Source organism: Alligator mississippiensis, chromosome 3, assembly GCF_030867095.1.
Source record: "Alligator mississippiensis isolate rAllMis1 chromosome 3, rAllMis1, whole genome shotgun sequence".
NCBI lineage: Eukaryota > Metazoa > Chordata > Crocodylia > Alligatoridae > Alligator > Alligator mississippiensis.
Genome location: NC_081826.1, coordinates 162838268 through 162865050, shown reverse-complemented (window position 1 = coordinate 162865050; position 26783 = coordinate 162838268). Strand labels below are relative to the sequence as shown.

Here is a 26783-nt window from a genome sequence, read left to right as displayed (position 1 = left end):
GGAAGATGACGATGTCAAAACTGAAAGATAAAGTGCACCCTGCCATGACTTCTATGGTGCAGGAGTCACCAAATGGCATTATTCCACACAATCTAACACTTTCTTTTCAGAAGCAAGTGCGCAGGATATTATCCTGGAAAATATGCTGTATTGTGATTGGTTGTGTGCCAGATACTCTTTTCTTAACACCAAGGGAAACAACGGAGTGACCAAACTACAGAAGGCACTACAGCCCAGTGGCCACAGATTAATAGATGTTTGCTTTGACCCAGTGCTACTCTGTGTAAAATGGGGCAAAACTCTTTACCTCCTGCACTAGGGGTGAGGGTGTTAATTAGCAAAAGCCTGTGCAGTCCTTGAAAAGCATAAAAGCTCCACAGCAGACAGTGTTTAGATGCCTCATTCTGAGGAAGAGCAGGGAGCAGCACTGGCCAGGGAGAACACAGCTTTTGAGATTTGCATGAGATGGAGAAAATGTCTGCAAAGTCATTCATTCTTTTCCATAAGGAGAAGTGAACTAGTTGAGAAGTGCTTTCTTGGGCTGAAGGGCGGCAGGGGGTGGAGGTGGGTTAGAGACAGTCCCAATGTTAGGCCTTAGCACCTGTTTGAATATGGAACATGAAAGTGAGATTTGAGTCTCTGCACACAGGGTCTATTGTCCAGAGCTGTATCCAACTCCTAGTCCCCCTGACACTTGTAATAGGGCAAACTGGCAAAATCAGGTTATGTCTAGGTTAATGGGGGAATCCTGGCCTTGCTGAAATCAGTGACAAACCTCCCTTTGGCTTCAAGATGGTCAGAATTGTCTTCCCTGGTCTTCAGACTGCATGTCGGCCCTTCAGATCCAACCTCAGGGAGAAGCAATGCTGATCCTAGTTTGTCCTTCACTGACCTTTCCTGAACTGGGTGTTTCATGATTTCCAGTATTTAGTCTGTACAATTTATATCCCACCAGGGAAGAGTGCTAGGTTAGGAGGAAGGAGTACAAAGGGAAAGGCAAATGTCAAGGCAGCTTCAAGTCCCTGAACTTGCACAACCCACATCAGGGAGCATCAGGAAGCTGAGTTACTACACAGAAGCTCTGGGGTTCAGACCTTTTACATCCTTCCTGGACACACTAACCAAGCCAAGGCCAGTCTGCTCCAGAGAAACTCTCCCCCAGATTGGCAGGCAGCTTGCAAGAAATCTCTTCTTTGCATCACACAGCAAGATATTTCCTGAAGAGGAAGTACCACATGAGGCAGTGCAGGGAGCTCACAGCCAGCCCCCACCAACATATGCAATTGAGCCTCAACCCTTGCAGTCACTGACCACTATTTCTGCTGTTATTTCCAGGAAAAATTTACAAAAATCTGTTGTAAGACCAGAGGAGGTAAGTGGAAAGAATAAGGCAGGGGAAATCCTGTTTTGTGAATGTAATTTTGCTTATGTGGCACTGAAAGACCACCATCTAGTATGAATGCTGAATGCTCTTATAAAGGTGGTGGACCATCTCCAAGAGAGCCTGCAGTGGACCATCAGTGTGGAGGACCCTCACTAGCTGGGATTCTGGGTTAATGGTCAGGAAATCCACTAATCTTGAATCTACTCTCTTTCGAAGAAATCTGTCTGGGGAGAAGAAGAGGACTGGGATCCCTTGGGATAAGCATAAGGACAAGACAGCTACAGCTCTCCGCTTAACTCTAATCTGCTTTCAAGGTAAAGCACAGAAGGTGTGTAAGAAATTATTTTGCTAAACCCAATTTCTGTCCTGTGAATGACTGTGACAATAGTTCCAAGATCCTATTGCTGAGTCCTGCTGCCTATAAGAAGGATATCACACATGGTGTGTAAACCAGGCAAGGCAATGAGTGCAGGTAACCCAGATGTAAAAAACAGTAACAAGGAAGCCAGACCCTGTTGTTTAGCAGCCTATGGGATTGAGTAGTTGAGCCTCATCACAATACCAGTTTATATTTAGAGAGTGGGAACTGACCAGTTTGTGACACAGACATGTTCACATGTGCATTCATTAAAAACAAAACAAAACTTCATTTGTGACCTTGCTACAGCCCTGATCCAGGAAAAGACTTAAGTACAGAAATCCGACCAGAGTCAATAGAAGTGCTCAGAGACTTCAGTAATTTGCAGTGTTTGAGCCTAGGACAAAGAATTGCGGTATTTACATAACTTGAAGCTGGAGCTAGTGACCAATTGGAATTAATGGCACCTTCTTAGAAAGTGTATTTAAATGCCTTCCTGAACCGGGGCCTAGAAGAATTATTTGGTCTTAATAGTTGGCAGACATAGTGGCTCCTTAATGTTTGTCCCTGATCTGCTTTCAAACAGAAAGTTGAAATGCATCAGATGGACAAAGCAGACTACAGAAAACATATTAATTTCTTCTGGTGTGCATTTGAGAGAATCTTCCACATTCTGGTAGCCAGGTCAGCCTCCCCATAAGCAGCTGCTTCAGATTGTTTCTGGTGCTTACCAGGACTCATCTGGCCTAGGACTCATCACTTAGGGCCAGATGCCATTCCCCAGGCAGAGGGGTGCTGAGCTTCTTGGGTCATCTCATTGATTCAAATGGAGCTGCATGGGAGTAAGGCAAAATACAATCTAAGGGTGGCATTGCACCTCCCTCAGCCATTAAAGTCTTTTCTTGGCTAGTGGCAGATATTGTGGCTGCAATCCTGGCTACTTGAGGCCAAAGTCAAAATTCCCACTGACATCAGTACAGTCAGCCCTCCACACTGCAAGTATCTGCTTCTTTTCCTCTTGTTTTTCTATGGCCTCGCCCATCAGAGCAGAGGCCTTCCTTACCTGTTGTGGGCTTCTGCATCTGGTTTTCATAGAACTTCACTCAACTTGCTCACCTTCCTGTTTTCCTCCCCATTCACTCTTCCAAAGGAAGATTTGTTCTAGAGCCTGTGCACATCCTGGTTTTGGGATGTCCATGCATTCATCATCATGTGCTCGAAGCCATGTAGAAAGTACTGCCCCCTGCAGCCCTATACACACCATGTAGGAACCCAGACACAGGGCACCAGCCATGAAAGACCTCTGGGCCCTGTCAGCCTCCTCTCCATCCTGACTCCTAACTAACTAGGGAACAGGGAAATCCAGAAAACACCGGGGGAAAGTAAGAGATTTATAAGCAGTGGAAGCAGGGGGCAGCCACCAAGGACGAATACACCTCCCTGGCGTACTATTGCAGGGAATCAGTTAGGCAGGCCAAGGTAGGACTGGAGCTTAGGCTGGCTACATAAATCCGGGACAATAAAAAGTCCTTCTACAGATACATAGCGAGCAATAGGAAGGCGCAGAGAAACATAGGGCCCCTGCAGGACAAATCAGGACAGTTGGTGGTTGACGCAAGGAAAATGGCAGAGCTCTTCAATGAGTTCTTCAGTATTCCTAACTACTGATCAAGACAGTTCCCTCATCTTGAACACAGATAGATGTTCAAAAGGCACCAGATCACCAAAGGTTAGTGCTGACTTAGTTAAGGCAGACAAGGTTCCTTGGGTGAATTTGATATCTTTTATTAGACCAACCCAAATAGTTGGAGAATAGTTATTAAGCAAGCTTTCGGGTTCAAAAACCCTTCATCAGACTAGGGAAGTTTCAGCAGTTGGTGTGTGCTCTTCCTGGATGGAATGAAAAGTAAAGAAGCCAGGGGCTGGGCTGGGGAGTCAGTTGCCAGGCAGATTATAATGTGTCAAAAATCCAAAGTCTATATTTAGTCCATGATCTCTAGTATCCAGCAGGTTGATGAAGTGGAGTTCATAGGCTCGTCTCTGGGAAGTGCTGTGTAAGTTTCCCTTGAGGATCAGGACTGAGAGATTGGAGAGAGAGTGGCCCTCCTGTGAGAAATGTGCCCCCCACCGGTAATTGGGTGTTTCTGTCTTTGATAGATTTCCGGTGTGCATTCATTCTGGTGCGCAGTTGTTGTTTGGTTTCTCCTACATATTTTCCATCAGGACATTTGCTGCATTGGATGAGGTATATTACATTTCTGGAGGTGCAGCTGTAAGATCCTGGGATGCTGATGGCTCTGTTATGGGGTGTAGTAATAGTGGGGGTGGTGGAGATGTGTTGGCAGGTTTTGCATTTCTTGTCATGGCATAGTCTGGATCCTTTTGGTGTGTTCTGGGGTTGAGGAAGTTTGCTTCTGGTGATGAGGCTGGCAAGCTTTGGTGCTTGTCTGAAGGCTAGGATGGGTGGCTCTGGGAAGATCTTTTTAAGAATAGGGTCTCTTTCTAGTATGGGTTGCAATTGTTTGAGGATTTTTCATACAGGTTCAAGGGAGGGGTGATATGTCATAACCAGCGGTGTGCGATTTGTAGGGGGGGGAAGGGGGGGAGTTCTGTACTGCAGCAGTTCTTCACGTGCTATCTGGGTGGCTCTTTCAAATGTGTGATCTATCTCTCTGGAGGAGTGCCCTTGTTGGGTGAAAGCCTTTTTTAAGATTGGTGAGGTGGCAATCCCGGGTGTTCTCTTCAGTGCAAATGCAGTGGTATCTGAGGGCTCAGCTGTATATCACAGCTTTTTTTGGTGTGTTTAGGGTGATTGCTGGTTCTGTGCAGATATGTATGTTGGTCTGTGGGTTTATTGTATAATGTGGTCTGTATTTTACCATTCTGGATACTGATCATTGTGTCTAAAAAGGAGATGCTGGTGCTGGAGTATTCTAGAGAAAGTTGGATGGAGGGATGGTGATTGTTGAATTTCTGATGGAACTCAATCAGAGATTGTAGGTTTTCAGTCCAAATGATGAAGATGTCATCGATATATCTTAAGTATAGCAAGGGTTTGATGGTGCAGTTCTTGAGGAAGTCTTCTTCCAGGTGGCTCATAAAAAGGTTGGCATACTGTGGGGCCATTTTAGTGCCCATAGTTAAGGAGCATTTGGAGGGGCTGGATGGGTACAAGTCAGCTGGCCCTGATTACCTCCATCCATGGTTGCTGAAGGAATTGGCCAGTATCATAGCTGAGACACTGGTATAGCTGTTGAGCACTCATGGTGCTCCAGCCACGTCCCTAAGGATTGGAAAAGGGCCAATGTTGTGCCCATTTTTAAGTAGGGGAGAATGGATGAGCTGGGTAACTTTAGGCCAGTCAGTCTTACCTCTATCCTTGGGAAAATACTGGCAAAAATCAAAGAGCGTATTTGTCAAGGCTCAGCAGAGGAAATCATGCTGAAAGGAAACTAGCATGGGTTCATCACAGGTAGATCCCACCTGACAAACCTTATAGCCTTTTATGACCAGGTCACACACTGCCTTGACACAGGAACTGAGGTTTATGTTATCTACCTGGACTTTAAGAAGGCCTTCGGCACAGTTTCGCATCCTATTCTCATAGGGAAGCTAGCAGGTTGTGGAGTGGACACTTACACAGTCAGATGGGTGGCTTAGGGACCGCACCCAAACAGTGGTGATAGATGGGTCGTTCTCGGTCTGGAGGGAGGTGGGCAGTGGGGTCACACAGAGTTCGGTCCTTGGACCGGTGTTATTTAATATCTTCATCAGCAATTTGGATAAGGGTGCGGAGAGCACCCTCTCCAAGTTCACAGATGATACTAAGTTATGGGGCAAAGTTAACACACCGGAGGGCAGGGAGCAGATACAGGCCGATCTGGACAGGTTGGATCAATGGGCAGAACGAAATAGGATGCAATTCAACAAAGATAAATGCAAGGTACTCCACCTAGGGAGGAGGAATCACCAGCAAACCTATAGGTTGGGGGATGACCTCCTCAGCAGCTCAGTGGCTGAGAGGGATCTTGGAGTTACCAACAGATCGAGGGAGGTGATGCTCCCCCTCTATGCGGCATTGGTCAGACCACAGTTGGAGTACTGTGTCCAGTTTTGGGCGCTGCACTTCAAGAGGGACATGAAGAATCTGGAGAGGCTTCAGAGGAGGGCAACTCGCATGATTAGTGGCCTCCATGAAAGACCCTATGAGGGGAGGTTGAGGTATCTGGATCTCTTCAGCCTTTAGAAGAGACGTCTGAGGGGAGACCTTGTAGCTGCCTATAAGTTTATCAAGGGAGGACAACAGGGAATTGGAGATGCACTATTTACCAGAGCACCCCTAGGAGTAAATAGGAATAATGGATGCAAACCAGTGGAGAGTAGATTGAGGTTGGACATTAGGAAGACATTTTTTACAGTAAGGGTGGCCATAATCTGGAATGGGCTTCCAGAGAGGTAGCACTATCACCTAACTTGGAGGTCTTCAAGAGGAGGCTTAATAGACACCTGGTTCAGGTCATCTGACGTCAGTCCTCTTACCTGTCAGGGGCAGGGGTTCAGACACGATGATCCGTTGTGGTCCCTTCTCACTCCATAATCTATGAATCTATGAATAAACTATCCTACCTGATGGGCTCCATCACTAGCCTCTTCTGTGTGGTTCTCCATGGCCATTAACATTCAGCCTGGGGTTAGGTCACTCTTTAGCTAGTATCAGAATATGCTAGAAGTACTCTCTGAGCTCCCCAGGACATACAAACAGGCCTGGGCATCCTGGGCCATTGTCAGGGCTCCAGCTGTTGGTTCAGTCCTGCCATTCTCCTGGTGGCTCTGCAGCATCACTGGGTCATTTTTTCTTTTTAGAGATGACCTGCTTTCAGTTTGCTCCAGTTCTGTTTGATCCATCTGCCCTTTGAGAGGTCCCATATCAATCCAGCTCTTTAAGCTGTCCCTCCCCTGAAATGCAAGTCAGACGGTGTGTGTGCATAGTAGGCTCACCCAAGAGCTAGAGCTGACTGGATCCAGCAAGTACCACACCAATGGGTGGTTAAATCGCATCAGTTTGGGAGGGCAGCATGCACAGAAGCAGGCATGGTGTCCCTCACTGCAGCACTCCCTGCTGGGGAACAATGCAGCTGAGACAGGCCCATGGGAACAAAATCTTGCAGGACACTACTTTGCAGCGACACTAAAACAGTATCTAAAAACATCAGTCATGGAAGTGGAAATGAGTCCCAGATGAGCTGACTGTGGATGTAATTTTGTTGACAGGGATTTATATTGCCACGTGCCAGGCCTGGGATGCAGAAGATTCTTTATACACGTGTGAGGTAAATATCTTGTAAAACCTTCAGTAGCAGATCCCCAGGAAGTGGCCCAAAAATGGTCTCTTGGCTCCCTCAGCTGACTCCTTGCATTTTGAAGGCTCTTTGCTATTTCATCCGGTTCCAATAGCTGCTCTGTAAAATGTATACCTTAGAGGTTGCTTCTAGCCATGCATTGGAATCTGTTCCCCAGTGCAGTTGTTCTACCTCTTAAGATCTTTGGCTCTAATATTGCTATCCCTGAAGTCAAGGAATATTTTTCCACTGGTTTCAATGGGAGTAGGACTTAGTGCTTTTTCCTAATCTCTATTCTAACTATTGTTTCTTTTACTCCAGCCCACCATGTGTATTATGTCCTTAAAAACTTGTTGTTGCTTGTGATGCATGTAGTCTTTGTAGGCGCACATCTTGTAAACTTAAGTGCATGCATAAAATCATGGAATTCACATAAAGTAATACATTACCTTAGAAGTCATCATTTAAGAAGAGTATTGAAATCTTTGGATGCATTAGAATGAATTTAGTGATGCTGTTAGCCCCTAGCTACTTTGCTCATTCCTAGAGATTGCTTTCTGGATGCCTAGTAGTGTAGATGAAAGATACCCATGCTGTGTCTTTCCTCTGCTCAGGTTGGCTGGATCTGCAGGATTAGCATGAAATGTCTTCCCTTCCATGCAGTCTGCTGTTCTAATCTTTCCAATATAATGGGTAGCTTGGGTCTCCTCCCTTACTACTGCCAGAGCGATGCCAAATGGCACATTTCATTGGTCAGGGTTCTTGTACAAGAATTGTGTGGGTTGAGCAATACTTCCTGACCTGGGCTTTGCAAGCCCTGCCACCCTGGACACACTTAGAAAGGTACAGAAAGGAGCTAGCAGAACTCTACTGGTAGGGAATGGAGGGTGGACAGCAAAGGCAGTGGTAGAGCTTCGAGCGTTTTCAGGAGGGGCTAACAAGCACAGCAGGAGTAGGCAGGAAAGATACTCACATTGCACAAGGGAGGGGGAAGCACAGAGAAACTGAAGATGTTATAAGGAGGACAGAGAACAGTGGAGGCAGGGAAGGGGCTGAGCTGGGGCTCCTGTATGGAAGATTGTTCCACCCTTGAGTTCAGAAGGTAGGATGGAAGGGGCCCTCGTTCCACCCACTGACTCGGGCTTCACCTCGTCATTCACGGCACCACCAGGAACCGTAGCTGGGAGGACAGCCCCACCACCTCCACCTGGCCCTCATTCTGTGGCTGTGTAATCCTGAGGGGCACAGATCAAACAGATCCTGCCTGACTCTTTTTTTTTTTTTTTACTCTTTCCATGGAACAGTTGGAAACTGTTTCTCAGGATCCTGGAAAGAAAGATCCTTCCGTACCAGAAGAAATGGAGGTTAATACAGGTATGTATGGGGAAGTGACACTGGCTAAGTTAGGTGATGTACTCAGGGTCATGCAGGAAGTCTGTAGCTAAGCCAGGAAGTGACTCCAGGCCTCCAGAATCCGCATCCATTGACCAATGCAGAGACCATCATTGCTGCCCTACCTGCCATCTTCTATACAGCACTGCAGGAAAGAGAGAGTTCATTCCTGACTTTGAAGCATGAAATTTGCAGAGCTTGGCCGCAGCAGAGGATCCAGTCAAACTAGTTATCAGTGCCCCACCCCAGTACACCTTCATAGCACACATGGCTTATTCCCTCTGCTTGTAAACTCTGTTTTGGCTGAGTGATTGCAAGACGACTGGAAACCGAAAGGTGTTTCCCTGTACAAAATCCAGTCTGGTCCACAGGAGAGGTTTGTTTGTTGAGGAAGGACATTGGAATAAATGACCTTTGCAGACCCTTGCTTTATTCTTCTGTATTATGTGACTGCTCTCTTTTCTCCCCAACAGCCATTCCCAGTGTTCTTCAAAAACGGTCTTCTTTTTTTAACAAGATACCGAATGCTCTGTCCAGAGTACGCGCTCTCCTCTCAAGTTGTCTACCGTGCCACAGGAAATGTCAGAAAGTCACGCCAGAGATTATACCTCCATGTTAAATTGTTTTAAGAAAATATAAAAAATATAAATAGAGTTAGGAAAAATGTGGTCTGGTGTAAGTCTGTCAATCGTACTTGGCGATTGTTTGCAACTTCATTCTCAGGTAGTTAAAAACTCTACAAAGAGGGCAGACAGAGAAGGCAGACAGGAAACCTGCTCCACAGGGACGAGGAAGGCTCCTTTTAGGATGTGTTATTCAGGAGTTAAAGTGCGCTCCCAAGCAGTTGGCTGTGCCACCGGAGGTCAGATGGAGAGAGATCAGGAGCCAGCCCAACCAGCAAGTAGTGCCACAAGGGCCAGATAGCTCCTTGAGATAACTTGGAGGTGCCAGCAGATAATGCCATTTGGAGTTAAAGCCAGCAGATAATGCCATTTGGAGATAGCAGCAATCTCCACCTGGACTCATGGAGTAACCAGAAGACCCCTGGAATGGCAGGTGCTGACACATCATTCTCAGCGCCAGAAGAGGGAACAATTTTGTGAATCTTCAACTACAGCGACTGGGGTTTAACCCAAGTTCTCTACGCAGAAGAGCAGCATGGCACAGCTGCCTGAGGGGAATAAACACCCAGGAGTGAGGACCAGTCTGTGCTGATCTGGCAGCAGGGAGAGGTGAAGGTATGTGTAGGGAAGGGCTGTGTGTGTACAGAGGGGCTGTTTGTGGGGTGGGAGGGGCTGCGTGTGTTTGTAGGAAAGGACTGGGCCTGTGTGTGTGTGTGTGTGTGTGTGTGTGTGTGTGTGTGTGTTGGAAGGGCTGCATCTGTGTGTATGGAGGGGTGCATGTGTGTGTGGGTGTGTTCGTAGGGTGAGTCCCACATGCACACCCCACCATACCCATGTATCCACACCCCACCTTGCACTGCCATACACGCAGGCCCCTACACCCACACCCAGTCACACATCCCAGCCTCCCTTCCCTCATACACAGCCCCCCTACAACCCCATACCCACCCACACCCCACATGCTCCCACACCAACACCTCCCACACCTATCCATCCCCCCACAATACACGCCCACACCCTCCCACACACCCCACACACCCACAGCCCCCTACAAACCTATACATCCCCCCACAATATACAAGAGTAAGACTTCATTTTAAGCTATTGTGTGATCACCTCTATATACACTACACAAACAATGTAAACCAGGACAAAAATAGTTTTTGAAATTGAATTAATGAATGTTGTAGAATTTCGCTTTTTAGACTATAATTTGGTATTTTTCTGGTTCTGAGATGGCAAAACCTCTTGCTGAAAGGAGTACTTCTGGAGGCAAGGGAAGGGACTTCTGGTGGCAAAGGCCAGGGGTTAGGGAGCAGGATTTCTAGTCACAAGACGGCGACCAGGGGCAGGGCACCTATTAAGCAGTGGGGCTACCCATGTGGCCCTTGACAGCTTGCCAAAACTCAGTATGTGGCCCTTTACCCAAAACAATTGCCTATCCCTGGGGTACAGGAATGCAGCCCAAACTGAACATTTGACCCAAGCTCTAGGTCAAGCAAATTCTTTTCCTTGACACTGAGTGGGGTCAAGTAATGTCCAGCAGCCGACTGGGCTTCTACAGGGTGCTGGGCATTCAACCATGCTGGGGTAAGCAACAGTTACAGGGTTCTTGCCAGCTCACTGACCCAGTAGCTGGTTCTCAGGGACTTGGGTGTCAGCCAGATAGATACTACCCATTTCCCACTAGTATGATCCTGTACTGATTCACATAACCCAGGGATTCATTTCAATCCCATGTAGCCATAGTGATACCAAGTGCACAAGTGCTGTGGCCATTTAGAAGGTTTCAACCTGAGACCTTCCTTGCCATGGCTTTCCACTGGGCTGGAAAGGAGCAGGCTTTTTTCCCTGAACACAGAATGCAGCCCTAAACTTTGAGCTTGTGAAAAGCATGGGCAGGGATCATCTTCACCTCCCCAACTCTTGCCAGGTTCAGGTAGGTCAGGACCTGGCTGCTCTGGTGCCATTTCCTAAACCACAGCTCCTTTATCACCTGGATGTCTTAACATAGGACAGGCAGACAGAGGTTGGTTGGAGCCATTATTCCAGTCTCACTGCTGATGTTGCTCTACTCCCAGTGGCAGTAGCAGCACCAAGGACAAGAGGTTCAACCCCTGCTCCAATCCCTGCACATGCCCCTTGGGAATCCTATGGGTGTTACAGTCCAGGGACACAGGGATTGGTCCCTTGTTAAAGAAGGGGCCAAAGTAAGGCCCACTGAAATCAGGTTCTGGCTGTATGGACCCACCTGCAATAGCCAGCAGCCTCCAAATCCTCCTCTTGGTCCATGCTGCTCCTCCTCCCCTCCTAAAAGCTCATTCCCCTACAGATCCCCAGCAGCTACTCCCCTAGCCCTCTCCAGATGACAGCCCCTGAACAGGCAGATTTCCCAGAGCAGGGGCTACAGCTTGGCTCAGGGGTGAAAAAGCCAGTGTCAGTTGCAGTTTCACATATATATGGTCCTGATTGGGTTGGAGGGGAGCAAACTGTCTCATCCTCCAGCTTGGATTAGTGTCTGGGTGAGGGGGCTTATTCTCATAGCGGGGCCATGGTTGCACTTGGTTTCCTTACCCTGCTGATACAGCAGGATTTTGTGCAGTTTGTGGATGTTGTCCGAGGCCTGCCCACAGATGTACTTTGCTGGGTCATTAACAAGGTCATGATGTAGGCCTGAAAGCTGCCCTGATACAATTGCCAATTTGTTTTTCTCTCCAACAATAACAGTGAGCTGCAAACAAAATCAGTGCAGAGGCAGCTAAGCACAGCAGCAACATAGACAACAGTTGAAGACAAAACAAAATGGAGAGGGCTGTAGATGTAGGACAAGAAGATAGAATAGAGATGCAAAACAAGCCCAAGGTTAGCTCAGTATGGGAGAATTAAGATCAGAAGAAACAGGCTGAAGGTGACAGACTGATGAGGAAAGAACCACTGTACAAGGTAACTGGTGACTGTAGAGCGGGGGAAAATCACAACATTCAAATAAGTGTTATTAATCCTCAAAACAAATACCTAATGACTTCTTGCTCGTATGAAAGGGAGGTGGCAGGCTAATTCTCTAACCGACCCAGGCTAAAAGTCCAGCTACAGGCTAGCAATGGGTTAATTAAACACAGGCACCTGGGTAAGGGTATAAACAACAAGGGGTGTGTTAAACAACAATAATAATTGTAAGAAGTGTTTAAAACAATAATCAACCCAAAATACACCAACAAGGAATTGGTACCATACCCCATCCACACAGGTGATGCTAGAGAGCAGATGCACTCTGTCACCCTGCAGCACCACTGCAGACACCACACTGGCACACATGCAAGAGCCCTTGGCTGCTCACCAACCCTTACTCCACACCCGCAAACAACACCAGAGGGGAGGTCTCGACCACTCGCGAGCCCTCACTTATTCTTATAGTTGCTGAGTCCAATTGACCCACAAGTCCCTGCCATACACGCCAAACTCACAAGGCACACATGCATTGGACCACACAGGCTATTGGCCTCCCAGGCCCTCCAGCCTTAGATGTTCCAGGCACGCACCAGTCCAATGGGGCTCACTCACTGCACTCACTCTGCAGGGAACCCTGATTGATCAATCAGCTCCCTTTTATACCAACATATCACCCCAAATCTGTCGATCACTGGCAGAACCAGTTATACTCTTGTGAACACTGCACCATGCTGTTTCACACAGCACTCTCTCTCATGCATAGCACTCAACAGTCAATCATACCAACACACTCATTTTCCCCTCACACTTCTCCCACCAAAGTGTAGGGTACTCTCCGAGCATGCTCAATAACTAATAGTAGGTTGTTACATAATAAAGTTGAGAAGTTCATGCAAACCAGAACCTTCTGGGCTTACCTCCCACTGGGCATGCTCTAACTTACTCCAGTTACATAAAGTATGTGAACTACTTAAGTAAACCTACTAATCACGCTGGGGACAATACACATCAACCTAACAGTGATGATCTATAGCACAACCATATATGGAATATATAGAAGAGCTCTGTAAAAGGATATAAAAGCCTAAGGAACAACTTAAGTTTGGGCAGCTGTCACTGAGCAAGAAAAAACCATGCTGGCCAAAACTGTAACACGCAGTACCATGACGATGCTTAGTTAGCTGAGTCATCATGCGCCATTCAGAAGGCCTTTATGGACTATGTAAAGGAGCTAATTAAATAATTAGCTAACCAGTGGGGAAGGGGAGAAGAGCTATACCAAATACCAGGTGTAAATCTGCAGCCTGACTCTACCTGGCCGTAAATTTGATTAGCATACAAAATCACAAATTTGCTATGAGTGTATAATATTACAAACTGTATTTAACTGATCAATGTCAAACAGGTAACAAACAGGTTGAGCAGGTAAGTAATATCCATATAATATAACCAAACATTAAAAGCACTTAGACTTCCACTTAATGGCTATTACCTAGCAGTGACTGAAGAATAACTGAACCCGTAAAAATCAACACGCTAGTCCACTTGACCCAAACTTCCGAGCTAAAAAACTCCTGCATCCTCTCACATACAATGACCCTGAATGTCAATCAACCCACTGTCGTGGAAACACACACAGAGTACTTTTGGGTCAGGTCAGCAGAAGCTTTTATTTAAAAGAAACTACAGCTGTAGGGGGAGTTCCAAAGTGACATGGATTTCCCAAGCACTTGGAAGGGGTCCCCCCCCAAGAGCAAAATCAGGAGGCTTATATACTTTTTAACAGTCGCTTACAACTCACGTGATCATATAGTGAAATTAGCATGAAAAGTGGCTATAATATTACTTCATTATTTCTTTGCTGTTATCAGGATGGGAATTATGGGGGAGATAGGGTTAGTTCACAAACCTCCTTCTTGCACCTGGAAATCTACTTTGTACATACTTTTTTTTTTTTTTACCTTCAAGGCCGCGGTGAGCGAAGCATTTGCAGAAGAGTTACAAAGAACAAACACTTGCCCTTATCTGTTCTACTGTACAGAGCCAGCAATTCTACACAAAGCGGTTATGTCATCTTATAACTAAAATAATCAAAGTTTAAGGCATATATTTTTTCTGATTCCACACCACAAACAACCCTCTTGCAGGCTCTCTCTCTGCTTCACCTCTCTGAGGCACTACCTTGCAGGCACTCCGGCAAACACACCTCTGAACTTTTGGACTCTCTTAAAATCTCTTCGGTGAGCCCTAAAATATCCCTGCTGCACACAGGCCACACAAGCCCAGCAGCTTCTGCTTTTCACCACCCTCTGTTCTGCACATATCAGCCCCTCTATTCTGCGCAAAGTGAGTCTGGGTTGCAGAGGCATCAGAATGTCGACAAAACTGAAGGTTTACAAACCCATCATCCTTCTGACCCTCCTTTATGCCTGCAAAACCACAACCATTTACCAGCGTCATGCCAAGAAACTAAACCACTTCCACTTGTGCTGCCTATGAAAGATACTAAAGCTCAAGTGGCAGAACAAGATCCCAGACACGAGGTGCTCGGAAGATCAACTCTCCCCAATATCCACACCCTACTGATACAGGCACAGCTAAGATGGGCCGGCCATCTCTCAAGAATGCCTGACACTCGCCTGCCAAAGAAAGTAATCTATGGTGAACTGTCAAACGGACTACGCTTTCGCGGTGCTCCAAAGAAGCAGTACAAGGACACCCTAAGATGTCCCTAAAGAATTTCAGCATCAACCCAGAGTCATGGGAGCAAATCACTCACAACCATCCATCCTGGAGGTCCCGAATCCAGAATGGAGCATTGGTCTTTGAACAGCAATGCACAGCAGACGCAATGAAGAAACACATGGCCAGGACAACGAAAACCACCTGTAGCCAGTCCTCATCGCTCTCTTGCCCCTGCTGCAGCAGATTGTTTAAAGCAAAAATCAGATTTATAAGTTAGCTACATATTCACATGACCTAGCCTTCACCCCCCCTCATTCTCTTCCCTTTCCGTTTTTTCTCCTTTTCCTTCTTTCTCCTTTTCTCTTTTCTCCTTCCCTTTATCTTTCCCTCTTCTTTTCTCTCTTCTTCCTTCCCCTCCCCCTGCTGGATGCTGTCATCTTCACCCGTGAAGGATGAAAGTATATATTCTGTGCATGTCACACTTACTCTATTGCCCACTCTGGTGCTTTTCCCTCCCAGCCTGAGATAGAGTTGGTCAAGGGGTCAATAGTTCACATCTTCTCTGTGTTGATACCAACAGGTATATGCAGCAGCCCTATAGAGACCATGGTTCTGCAATTTCCACTGCTAACAACTATCTACAGTTTTGCTTGAGTAGTGGTATTGCTTATGTGTTCAATCAATTTAGATTTGAGACTGAAATGATATCACCGATCATGTCATTCCAGTCACACTACCTCTTAATCAAAATTAAGTGTAACGAGGTCACCCAGCTTAGACATATTAGATGCATCCTAGTAGAAGGAGAGCAGAGAGGAGTCCATCCACATCCTACTTTCAGCCCCACCCCAGGCTCTCTAGTCTCAGCCCTAGCAGGAGGACAGGAGCCAGAGTGCTAAGACCCTCACAATAGAGGGGGGACCCTAGGGTTTAGGGCAAGACCTGTATGAGCACTCCCTATGCCTGCTGCTCCAGTATGAGCAGAGGGGTCCCTAGGACTATGTGCAAAGCAGCCTGCTCAGGCCCCTACACACCTGGGGGCTCCATTTAGCCAGTACAAGAGGTCAGTGACTCAAAGATATCCCCTCTGCAGCTCTGCCTCCTGTCCATAAACCCCTGTATCTGTAGACCTCACAACCTGTTAGAGCCATCCCTGTTCCCCCTGTGGTCTGGAGCCTAGGGGTTGAGGGCCACCTACTTCAAATAGCAGGAATTTGCTGACACAGCAGAGAAGGGCAGTGTTACTCCTCATGGCCCTGGCTTTCTCTCTGGCCTTGTTGGACTGCAGCCAAATCTTAAAGTGGTGTAGGAAGCACAGGATAAGGGCAGTGGGCATGTGCCCCTGCTGTATCCATAGACTCCAACCTCACCCTCTGCCTTGCACTGTGGCTTGCCTCTTGGGGCTGGGACCATGTTATTTCCCAGAGCTTGGCCCATCCTCTTTCAAGGTCAGAGCCATAAATAACACATATGAAAAGTGTCGAGGATCCTGTGGCTACCCCTGCCGGGGGGGGAGCCCTGTGGGCAGCCATGGTAAGACCCCCAGACATGCTTTCTGGCCTCTCTGCATAGGGCAATACACAGCCAAGCATGGGAGAGCCAAGCTGCAGTAGATGCCAGCTGATCCTCAAGGTAGAGCCCAGGTACAAGAGCATAAAGCACAGGAGGAGCAGGTGGGAGAGCTCCCTGCACTCTTATTCGCCCTGGCCTGCTCTTGCCTCCTGCTGTCTCATTCCAGTCTTTGCTCCTTCAGCTCCTCAGGGGGGCAAAGGTCAGAGTCACTTCTGCTCTTGTGACTTAGAGAAGGGGTTCCCAATCCCCAGGCCACGGCCTGGTGCCAGGAGGGCTGGCTACCAGACCAGCAGTGACCGCAGACCAGCAAACCGTGGACTGGCAAACTGCAGACTGGAAGTGACCAGCATACTGTGGACTGGAAGCCAACCCTTTTTTTTAATGAGTATAAAAAAAGGGTTGGCTATCTGCCCACAGTACGCCGGTCACTACTGATCTGCAGTTTGCCGGTCCGCACTCACTTCCGGTATGCAGTTTGCTGGTCCTCAGCCTAAAAAGGTTAGGAACCCCTGACTTAGAGGACAAGGAAGGAGAGGAGGAGGAGCAGTTACATCACGGTTGGGCAAAGTCGGACCCATGGGCCGGATCAGGCCCACGGCAGACTCCATTTCCCAGGAGCCTCTTCCCACATTGCTGCAGCTGATTTTCATGGAGACCCTAGGAGTGGCATGGCTGTGACAGCAGGGGGACAGGGGCTCCATGTGCTACCACAGCATCCCTTCCTTCCCAGCTTCTCTCCACGTAGTGGATAGAACCAGCCATCCTCATTTGTTGTATATTATTGGTGCCATTTTAGTCAGGGGATGGGGCAGGAACACCAGGCCTTCCTTACACTGCTGCTCTATGACACTTGGTGGTGCTGTAGGCATAACCAGTTTACTTTGCCTATTTTAACCCTCATATTATGCCAGTCGCCACAACAATTCAGCCATGGGGGAGGCGATCAATCTCCTCCCTTTTCTCTCCTGTCTCCATAATTCCACCCAAAATGACTCAAACAACCCCTTTTTTCTCTTTTTCTTGACCTCTTCCTTCTATCTTCTGCTTAAATTGGAGTTCTTTATTGGCAAAAGTCACCACAGCTACCATTCCCTTTTTAACTTCTTTAAATTATTGCCTCTCAATTGCATATCCTTCTTGAGCCCCTGGCTATACATCATTATCATACCCCCATGTCCTTGCACTTGGTCACAAAGCTAGCCGTGCTCCAGCAGTAAAACCTTGACAAAAGTGGACTTTTAACTCTTCCTTGTCCCACGCCTTCTCCTCAGCAATATCGTTCTGCTCTTTCTTGGGATTTCCATCTAACTCTGCCAACAAGTATAACAATTCCTTCCTCTCTATATATGCATCCGGCCTTTCTTCTGGTTGTTGCCTTTCCTGATAAAACATCAGAATCAGGAGCTTACCTGGGAAAAATAAATCTAATACCACTCTCTGCACTTTACTGCTATCTACAAGCCATCCCTTAACCTCTGAAGGCATGATGGCAAAATCTTTTGAGTCCGTGCACTCTTGACATAAATACACTAAATCACTTACTGAAAACCTGCTGCCCTTTTTATCAGGATCTGTTACTGACAGCCACGTAATCACCCTGTCCCGTCTTAGGGATCCAAATTCTTTTCCAGCAGCTCTACATTGTTCCAGAGTAAATGGAACTGAAGCCTTTCTCTCCCTATCTCTCCTTTCAGTTGTCTTCCAAGTTGTAATAGGAGCCATTGGTACTTGGGACTGTGAAAACTGCTGTCCTTGCCATATGGGGCATTGGGTGAGGGTTGACTTGTCTGATCACTCCCCCATCTACCCTCCTTGTAATCATAATACAAGGTGTATAGTTCTGGGAATTCACCACCATCATCATCAGTATCAAACCCTCCTTTCTCATCATGGCCACCTTCCCCAAGACTTCCCTGTATCACAGCCACAATCCCCTTTAAAACAGATGACTTCTGCTTTAATGCTTGTATCTGTTGCTTACATACCAAATGATCTACTTGCTTCCCAGCTTTTTATTCCTGAATGACTGCACAAATACCTACCCGTGCCTTTTGTGCCTGCCATTTCCACTGCTTTTTCCTCGTATCTTTTCCCTCCAACTCCTGCAATGCTTTCTGCAACCTTTGTTCACACTCAACTATCCTACATGCATCTTTCAACAAAGCTCCTTGTAATCTCATTACCTGGGCTCTCAAGTTTTCCATCTCTTTTAGTTTTCTTATCTATACCTGTTTTTTTCTCTGAAATCAACCATGAAACCATTGCTGGCAAAACTCATAAGCATTCCTACTGCTCTCAAACACATCATGCTTCCAAAATTTAGGAGAATGTCTCCTATCCCAAAAGCAAGGTGTGTGACCACTGCTATCCACTGTTCAAATCTGTTTACTTTGGGAATCATATTTTCTTTCCAAAAAAGGGGGAAATGCTTCCAACTGGTATCTGTACCAGTCCCCTTTTCCCAAGGGTTATGGTTTACCTATGTGCCTTATAACCTAGGGTGGTATATCAATATATTTACAATGGCCTCCAGCCACTGACATGCCTCTGGGCATTGGCCTGGCTCTTGGCCTGTACCATCAGCAGTACCTCCTCTGGGCTCCCGCTTCCAGCCACTGCTGCTGCCCCTCTGACTCCAGTCTGACACTCTTAGCCCTGGATGTCAGCAGTGCCTTCTCTAGGCTTTGATCTTTAGCCCTTAGTTTAATTCTCCTCTGTTTGCATGGACAATTGTCGCCTTCTCAGATCCTAATCTAATGGCCTCCAGCTCCTGATGCTGCACCTCTGGCTCTGTTAGCCCTGGATATCAGCAATGCCTCTTGGCTCCAGCTATGGCCTAGTCCAGCTCAGCAATTCAAGAAATCTACTTACATGCCAATCTCCCTGGTTTTGGCCGTGCCCATCCAGGGTCACAAAATCTATTAGCCAGATTGTCTAATTGGTTAATTAACTAGGCAATTTACCTCAGGAAGGGGTGGGAGAGAGCCTAGATTAAAATATCGGTAGCCATTCCAGTTCTTTAACTAGGTTTATCGAAAGTTACGAACCAGGGCACAATAGGTTAACCACCATGTAACAATAGTCTGCAGTGAGAAGAAAGGCCTGCCCCAGGTCCCAGAGAATGCCCTACCTGCCTGGCCCTGGCCTGCTGCACCTGTGTGAAGGGCTAGCTGGCAGTGACCTAGCCCAGGGGTTTTGAAAGGGCAAAAGATGATTGGAGGACTTGGGATTCCCTTTCCTCACCAATCAGGCCCCAGAGACTCACCTCTCATGTCCCCTGATTGGCCCCTTGGGTCACCTGGAGGGGGACAAAAGGGGCAGCACGGCTGACTCAGGGAAGAGACCAGCGAGGTACCATGAGGAAGGAGCTTCAAAGAGCTGGCAAGAGCTGAGCCAGTGGGGTGGAAGTAGTTGCCCCAGAAGAGCCTGAAGGAGCAGGACCTGCAGGCAGCAGTTGGACCCTCAGCAGCACGGTGTGTGGCCGGCAGGAGAGGCTTCCTGCTGGGCTCCAGGATCCCCTATGAGAGGCTGTGGCCAGCAGGAGAGGCTTCCTGCTTCAGCAAGGATCTGAGCAGTGACCTGAGGGGTTCCCAGCTCGGCTTCCAGCTCCTCCAATCAGAGACCAGGCAGCTCAACATGAGGCCGGGGCTCCAGGAAGGTCAAGACCCCTAGCAGCTTGGAACAGTACCAGCACTGGTGGTTGTATGGCAGTGTTTCTGCCTACCACCTAGGAAATCCGAATTCAAGTCCCAGGTTTGGTGACTTGGGGTGAGTGAGCTAGCAGGGAGAAATTCTTCTTACAGTGGAAAGGGGCCATTGAGTTTCTCCCCTTCCAGGTACCTAGGCCCTATATTTCTTTGTCCTTTGACATTTTGTATTTTGTGCCTTTTTATATTTCCCCAACCAGTATTGTTTGCTCTGCTGTTTGTGTTTTGTATTTTGTTAACCCTGTCTTTTGTCAGTGATTGTAAGTGTCTAACCTTTGTTGAATCCTGCTCCCTTGGGGCATTGTGGTGTCCAGTATACCCCCTGATTATGCCTGTTATGTTCCCAGTATTGTTCCCTCATTAAAAGGTATATGGTTAAGTCCCCAGTGGTGGTCTGGCTCTGCTCTATAGGGGGAGGAGAGTCCCTACACCTCCCACAGCGCTTGTGCACCTGCTCTGATCCCTTCAATTGGAGAGGAGGTACCTTTTGGAGTACTGCCAGGGTTACATTTTGGGGGCTCGTCCGGGATCCCCACGTAGCGGGTGCCAGGATATTATTCAAGCGCTGTGTACCCTTGTAGAGAGAGAGAGCCACCAGGAGACATGTCCAATGCCGACCAGTCTGCCGTACCCTCCGGGAGTGATGGGATGGTGCAGGGGGGAGTGGGGCAACCTGCTGGTACTGAAGCTACCCGGGAATGGGTGAGGGTTTTCCAGCAGATTCTGTGGGAGGTGACCCATTCCTCCAGTGACCAGGTGGCCTATAAGAGACTCCGGAGTTTCTTGGGAACCCTTCCAGTCCCTGCAGGGTAGGAAGGATTCGATTCTTGGCTCTCCCATATTCAAGAGACTTTACTGACTTGGCAAATACCTGATGAGGATAAGCTGGAGGTCCTGAGGGAGCCTGCCTTTGGGGTTGTGAGGACTGCCAAACTCCAGAACCCTGATATCACCACCCAGCAATGCATGCAGGTCCTTCAGGATGCTTTTGGCCAACCCACAGGGAGTCGGGGTGTGTACTATGAATTGCTGGGAACTTTCCAGTGCAAGGGCGAGACTCTTTCAGCATATGTCCTGCACTTAGAGCTGGTGTTACAACACCTGGTGACCCAGGGAGCACTTAGTGTCACTGACACCAATCAGATACGGCTCCGGCAAATTTGTATTGGGGCACGGTATAGCTCGGACTTACTCCGGAACCTCAATTTAGTAGGGAGCAGGAGCAGCCCACCTGACTTCAGTTAACTCCTCCAAGAGATTCGTGAAGAGGAAGAGATATCCAGACTCAGAGAGACTGTGTGTCCCAGAGGATGTTTCACCCCAGAGAGGACCCATGGGTCGGATGCTAATGGTGGCTCCCAATGAGGACACCTTGTTGGGAGTGGAGGAGGAGCCTGTGGCTCCAGCACTAGCAGCTGCTGTGGCCAGAACCCTCCCCAGGGGTCAGCCCTTTTCCCGTCCTCATGCCTCGGGAAGACCTCAGCCCCATACCCACTCTAGGGCCCCAGGGTTCTGCTATAGATGTGGGGAGCCAGGGCACATGGCTTGTGAATGCACCCAGCTTGAGAACCCTGGTTTGGTATTTGAAGGGTTAAAAGGGCAATGGGCAACGGGAAATGGGCAGAGAAATGGAGTCAGCTCCGCTCTGGACCCAGACAGACTCCCACACATTACCCTCAGTCAACTCACTGCCAAAGGGGATAGTGGGACCCCATGCAGAGGTCCCTGTGACTGTGAATGGTCGCCCATGCTGGGCCATTCTGGACAGCGGGTCCTAGGTTACCATCCTATTTGAATCCTTCTGTGAGGAACATCTGAGACACTTGCCTTTGCTTCCCCTTACGGGGCTGGGACTTTGTGGCTTAAGCAAGGAACAGTATCCTTACAGGGGTTATGTGAACGTGAGGCTAAAATTCCCTGCTGAACTAGCTGGGGTGGAGGAAGAAGTGTCAACCATCGTTCTAGTATGCCCTGATCCAGGATGGATGAAAGGGGCCACTCTCATTGTGGGGACCAACTCCAGCCTTTTCCAGGTTCTTGCTTACTACTGTAAACGACAAGCTGGCCCAGGTTACCAACAGCGGTTAACGATGCATGCCTTGTGCTCAGAGGCATATGACCGATGGGTGCATAGAGAGATGTGGGGTCACCCTGAGGTTGTGGGGACCCTGCACTTCTCTGGAGCAAAGCCTCAGCGAGTCCCTGCACAGGGCCAATGAGCTTTGCCTACTGTATGCAATTGGATTGAGAGGGATGAAAAGAATAAGCTGCTGGTGGTGGAGACCCCCACTGGGAGAGAGACCTGGTTTCTGAGGTTCCCTGATGGCGTGATTGAGACAAAAGGGCTCAACCAAGACCTGGTTACAGTGATAGTGGTTAACCCAACCTTGAAAGATATTGTGGTCCACCCGGGACAGAAGGTGGCCTTGATAAAGGAAGCTGAAGTGGTGAGCCCTGAGCAGGAGGGAAAACCCCCTCCAATTGACTCTTCAAGGTTTTGTTTTGGGAACTCCCCAGTGCCCGAAGCCTGTAAAGCTCAGCTCCGGGACAAACTCGGGGCTCGAGCCTGTGTTTTCTCCCTGCATGACTGGAATGTGGGGGAGGCTAAGAGGGTGGAGCATCATATTCATCTGAGCAACCCACAACCCTTTCGTGAAAGGTCTGAGCGCATTCCCCTCGCTGAGATGGGGGAAGTAAGATGTCATCTGCAGGCGCTCATGTACCACCGCATCATCACGGAATCTAAGAGCCCTTATGCCTCTCCTACTGTGATTGTGCGGAAGAAGAACAGCCAACTCCGTATGTGTTTTGATTACCGGACTTTGAACACCCGGACCATCACTAAACAATACACTCTCCCATGGGTGCAGGAGGCTTTGGACTGTTTAGTAGGGAGTAAATGGTTTTCGGTACTAGACCTCTGCAGAGGCTACTACCAGATACCTCTGCGGGAAGAGGACAAAGAGAAGACTGCTTTTATTTGCCCCTTGGGATTCTATCAGTTTGAGCAAATGCCCCAAGGGATATCTGGGGCTCCCGCCACCTTCTAGCGACTAATGGAGAAGGTGGTTGGGGATATGCATATGACCCAAGTACTGGTTTGTTTAGATGATATTATTATTTTTGGAAAGACCCTGGAGGAACACAAAGAATGGCGGCTCTGGGTACTCAATCAGCTGGAGACCGCTGGACTTAAATTGGCCATTGATAAATGTAAGTTCTGCCAGGCCTCTGTGAAATACGTAGGACACATTGTATCACAGGAAGGGGTCACCACTGATCCAGAGAAAGTAAGTGCTGTGACCACCTGGACTTGACCCAAGAACTTTAGGGAATTGAAAAGTTTTCTATGCTACAATAACTGGACCTTTAAATGCTCTAACTCGCGGATACCAGGGGGAGAGGTCGCCCCACAAGAAGGGGTGAAACAGTAGCTTAAATGGGCTTCCTGTGACACAAAGCCCCACAGAGCCTTTTGGTTCCCAGTGGGACTTACAGTGTGAAGATGCCTTCCAGGAGGTGATCCGGCGGTTGACTCAGGCACCTGTGCTGGCATATGCTGACCCCAACCGCCCTTTTATTTTGCACATGGATGCTAGCCTGTCAGGACTGGGGGCTGTACTGTACCAGGAACATGATGGAGACCAGAGACCAGTGGCTTTTGCCAGCAGGGGATTGTCACCCAGTGAGACGCGCTACCCGGTACATAAGCTTGAATTCCTGGCCCTCAAGTGGGCCATCACTGAGAAATTCCAGGACTATCTGTATGGGACTACCTTCCAGGTGTGGACAGACAATAATCCCCTTACCTATGTGCTCACCAGCACTAAGTTGGATGCAACCAGCCAACGTTGGATCGCAGCATTAGCCAACTACACCTTTAGCCTGCATTATCAAGCAGGACAAAAGAACATGGATGCTGATGCCCTGTCTCAACAACTCCCCAGCAACCTGGGAGTGTTTGGAGCCCCGAGACAGTGAAGACCATTTGTGACTTGCAGCTACAAGGCCCTGTGGGAATGACGGAAAGTACCATTTGCATGGCTGAGGTGTTGGGGTTGTCCCCTGAGGGAATCCCATAGGCCTGGATTCAGTACACCACACTGACTGCCTCTTCATTGCCCCAGGTCATGGCCACGGAATGGTGGACAGCACAAGAACAGGACCCGGATGTGCGAGAGGTGCTGTGTGCCCGGAGATCAGGGAATACCCGCCCCACAACCCTTAATAATGCTACCCTAGCAGCCCACCTCCTTTTGAGGGAGTGGGAAAGGCTTCACTTGTTTGATGGAGTGCTGCATCAGGAGGCACAGAACCCAGAAGGACAGAAATATTGGCAGCTGGTCCTCCCTCAGAAGTATAAGGCCCTTGCATTACGGGCCTTGCATGATGACTTTGGGCACATGGGAGTGGAGAGCACCCTGGCGCTAGCCCATGAGCGGTTCTTTTGGCCCAGAATGGCTGAAGATGTAAGGACTAAATGCTCAAACTGTGATTGGTGCGTGCGGAGGAAGACCCTGCCCGCTCGAACTGCCTATCTACACACCATCCAGAGCTCAAAACCCATGGAGCTGGTGTGCATGGATTTCCTAGCCATAGAAGGGGAGGGGCACCGAAAGGGGAATGTGCTGGTTGTGACAGACCACTTCACCCGATACGCCCAGGCCTTCCCTATGCGAGATCAAACAGCAAGAACAGTTGCCAAAGTGCTGTGGGAAAAGTACTTCTCCGTGTTTGGGCTGCCCGCAAGAATCTACTCTGATCAGGGGCAAGATTTTGAGAGCTGGTTGTTGCGTGAAGTACTGACAGTGGCTGGCATACACAAATCAAGGACTACACCCTACCACCCCCAAGGGGATCCCCAACCTGAGCGCTTCAATCACACTGTCTTGAATATGCTGGGTACCCTCTAGCAGGAACAGAAGGCCGCATGGAGCCAGCATATTGCATACCTCGTGCATGCCTACAACTCCACTAGGAATGATGCAACGGGGGGTCAGTCCGTATTTACTCATGTTCAGGAGGTAGCCTGTTTACCTGATTATCTGTTGAAAAAGTTGTCTAACACAAATCCTCCTCAGGGACTGACACTCCCAGGTCACAGTCCAGTCAATCTTCAGCCAATTGCTAAGATAAACAGAATATGCCTTGAATTTCCCCAGCTTGCATGAGCTCTACCAGACTTTGGCCCTGGTACAAATATGGAAATCAGTGGCATAACAATGGGTAAGTGAAAGGGGCATAAGCCCAGAGCGCTGCCTAATTAGGGTCAATGGAAAAGTTGCCAAGCACAGATCCTTTTCAGGACCTCCCATTCCTGGGTCACAATCCAGTTGTTCTCTAACAGATCACTGAGAGCAGCATAACATGACTTGAAATTTCATCAGTTTGAAAGAATTATTGTGAGTGAAGGGAAGAGGGCCCCAAGAGGATCCAGGTTGGTAAGGGCTGAGCAACCACCAGGGAGCATTGTGACCAGCCCTGAGATGGGTACTTGCTATACTTCCATACTAGGTACCACCACCACTCAGGGCACAGCACTTGATAGTTACACCTCTGAAGAAAATAAATACTTTAACCTAATCTATGAGGTGGCATCACATCTGGGTTACACAACTGGGGAGTAAGGTAACAGAAGAATTCTCAGCTGACGCTGGTGGTGTCTGAGGTTGGGAACAGGGAAAGGAGAAAAGACTATCTATGAGGCTTTTTTAGGACAAAACACATCCTTTGATGTGTAACCACTGTCACCCAACAAGGTGTTAGTGCAGGGTGGTGGACATGCTTAGATTGCCCATGTGATGTCACCGAGGTAGAGGATGGTTCTCCTACTGCTTCTTGGACACAACTGGAACCTCCTGAGAATTAAATCAAATCTAAATGCCAAGGATTCACAGGTCTGCCTGTGTTAAAATGGAAGAAATGGAGTTTGCCCTGAATAAGACCAGCACAACCAGGCCCTGCCAGACTTCAGGTTCCCAGAGCTGGTGATATGGGTGGAAATACCATGTAGTCCAGTGTGAGGTCTCTTGGACACCTGGTCCCAGAATGTACCCAGTGTGTCACTCTGGCAATAAACCTCCTCTTCATGGTCCTTGCTCACCTCTTCTTAGGGGAGGAAAAGAGGCAGCTTTCCCCATGTCCCACTTATCTGACTCACTGAGGATGAGGAGCTGCTATCCCAATGGAGCCTCTGACAGCCACTGCAGGGGTGATGATACGAAGGCTGTTGTGGCAACACATGATGCAAAGTTGCATACAGTCCCTCCTCCATCTACCAGTGCAGGCCCCTCAGTCCAGCTCCAGTTCACAACTGGTAGGGGCAGATGTCACCCTATTTTTCACTGCTGAACAAAAAGAGGATGTTTTGCCTGGTTGACTTGCATGTCTAGTGATCTCAAGCACACTACATGACTTAAGTTTAATTCTCAGACCTTTAAAATAACCCTTCTAATCAAAAACATATTTGGTTGTGTTTTTTCATTGGGATCCAGCCTCTAAGTCTTGTGCCTACAATTAAGTCCATGAGGGTAGGGGTCCATAGCAACAGACCTCTATGGAGCATTCAGGGCTCTCTGTGTATTTGTACGTCCACTCTTTCTGAGTGGATTCAGTTCTGCTGCGTGTGACTGCGTTTCTAGGGATATAGTAACGTTAGAGGAACAAATGCAGGTTCAGAGTACTTTGTCTTTTGTGTACCGGGGTATGTTTTCATTATATAAACTTCCCTACACCCCACCAAAAAGTATGAGAGAAAAAAGCTAAATTACTGAG

At 48.2% G+C, this 26783-nt stretch overlaps 1 long non-coding RNA gene across 2 annotated transcripts; it reads left to right on the top strand.

The window, feature by feature from the left end:
- The first annotated feature begins 754 nt into the window (after nt 1-754).
- Nucleotides 755-9933, top strand: LOC109283914 (uncharacterized). Of its 2 annotated transcripts, none has more exons than XR_002091234.2 (5): nt 755-1372; nt 1601-1712; nt 7014-7072; nt 8386-8455; nt 8947-9933. It is a non-coding gene; the product is annotated as an uncharacterized LOC109283914 (long non-coding RNA). The 2 variants fall into 2 exon arrangements; XR_002091233.2 differs by having other exon boundaries at nt 757-1372; nt 1601-1698.
- Nucleotides 9934-26783: the final 16850 nt, after the last annotated feature.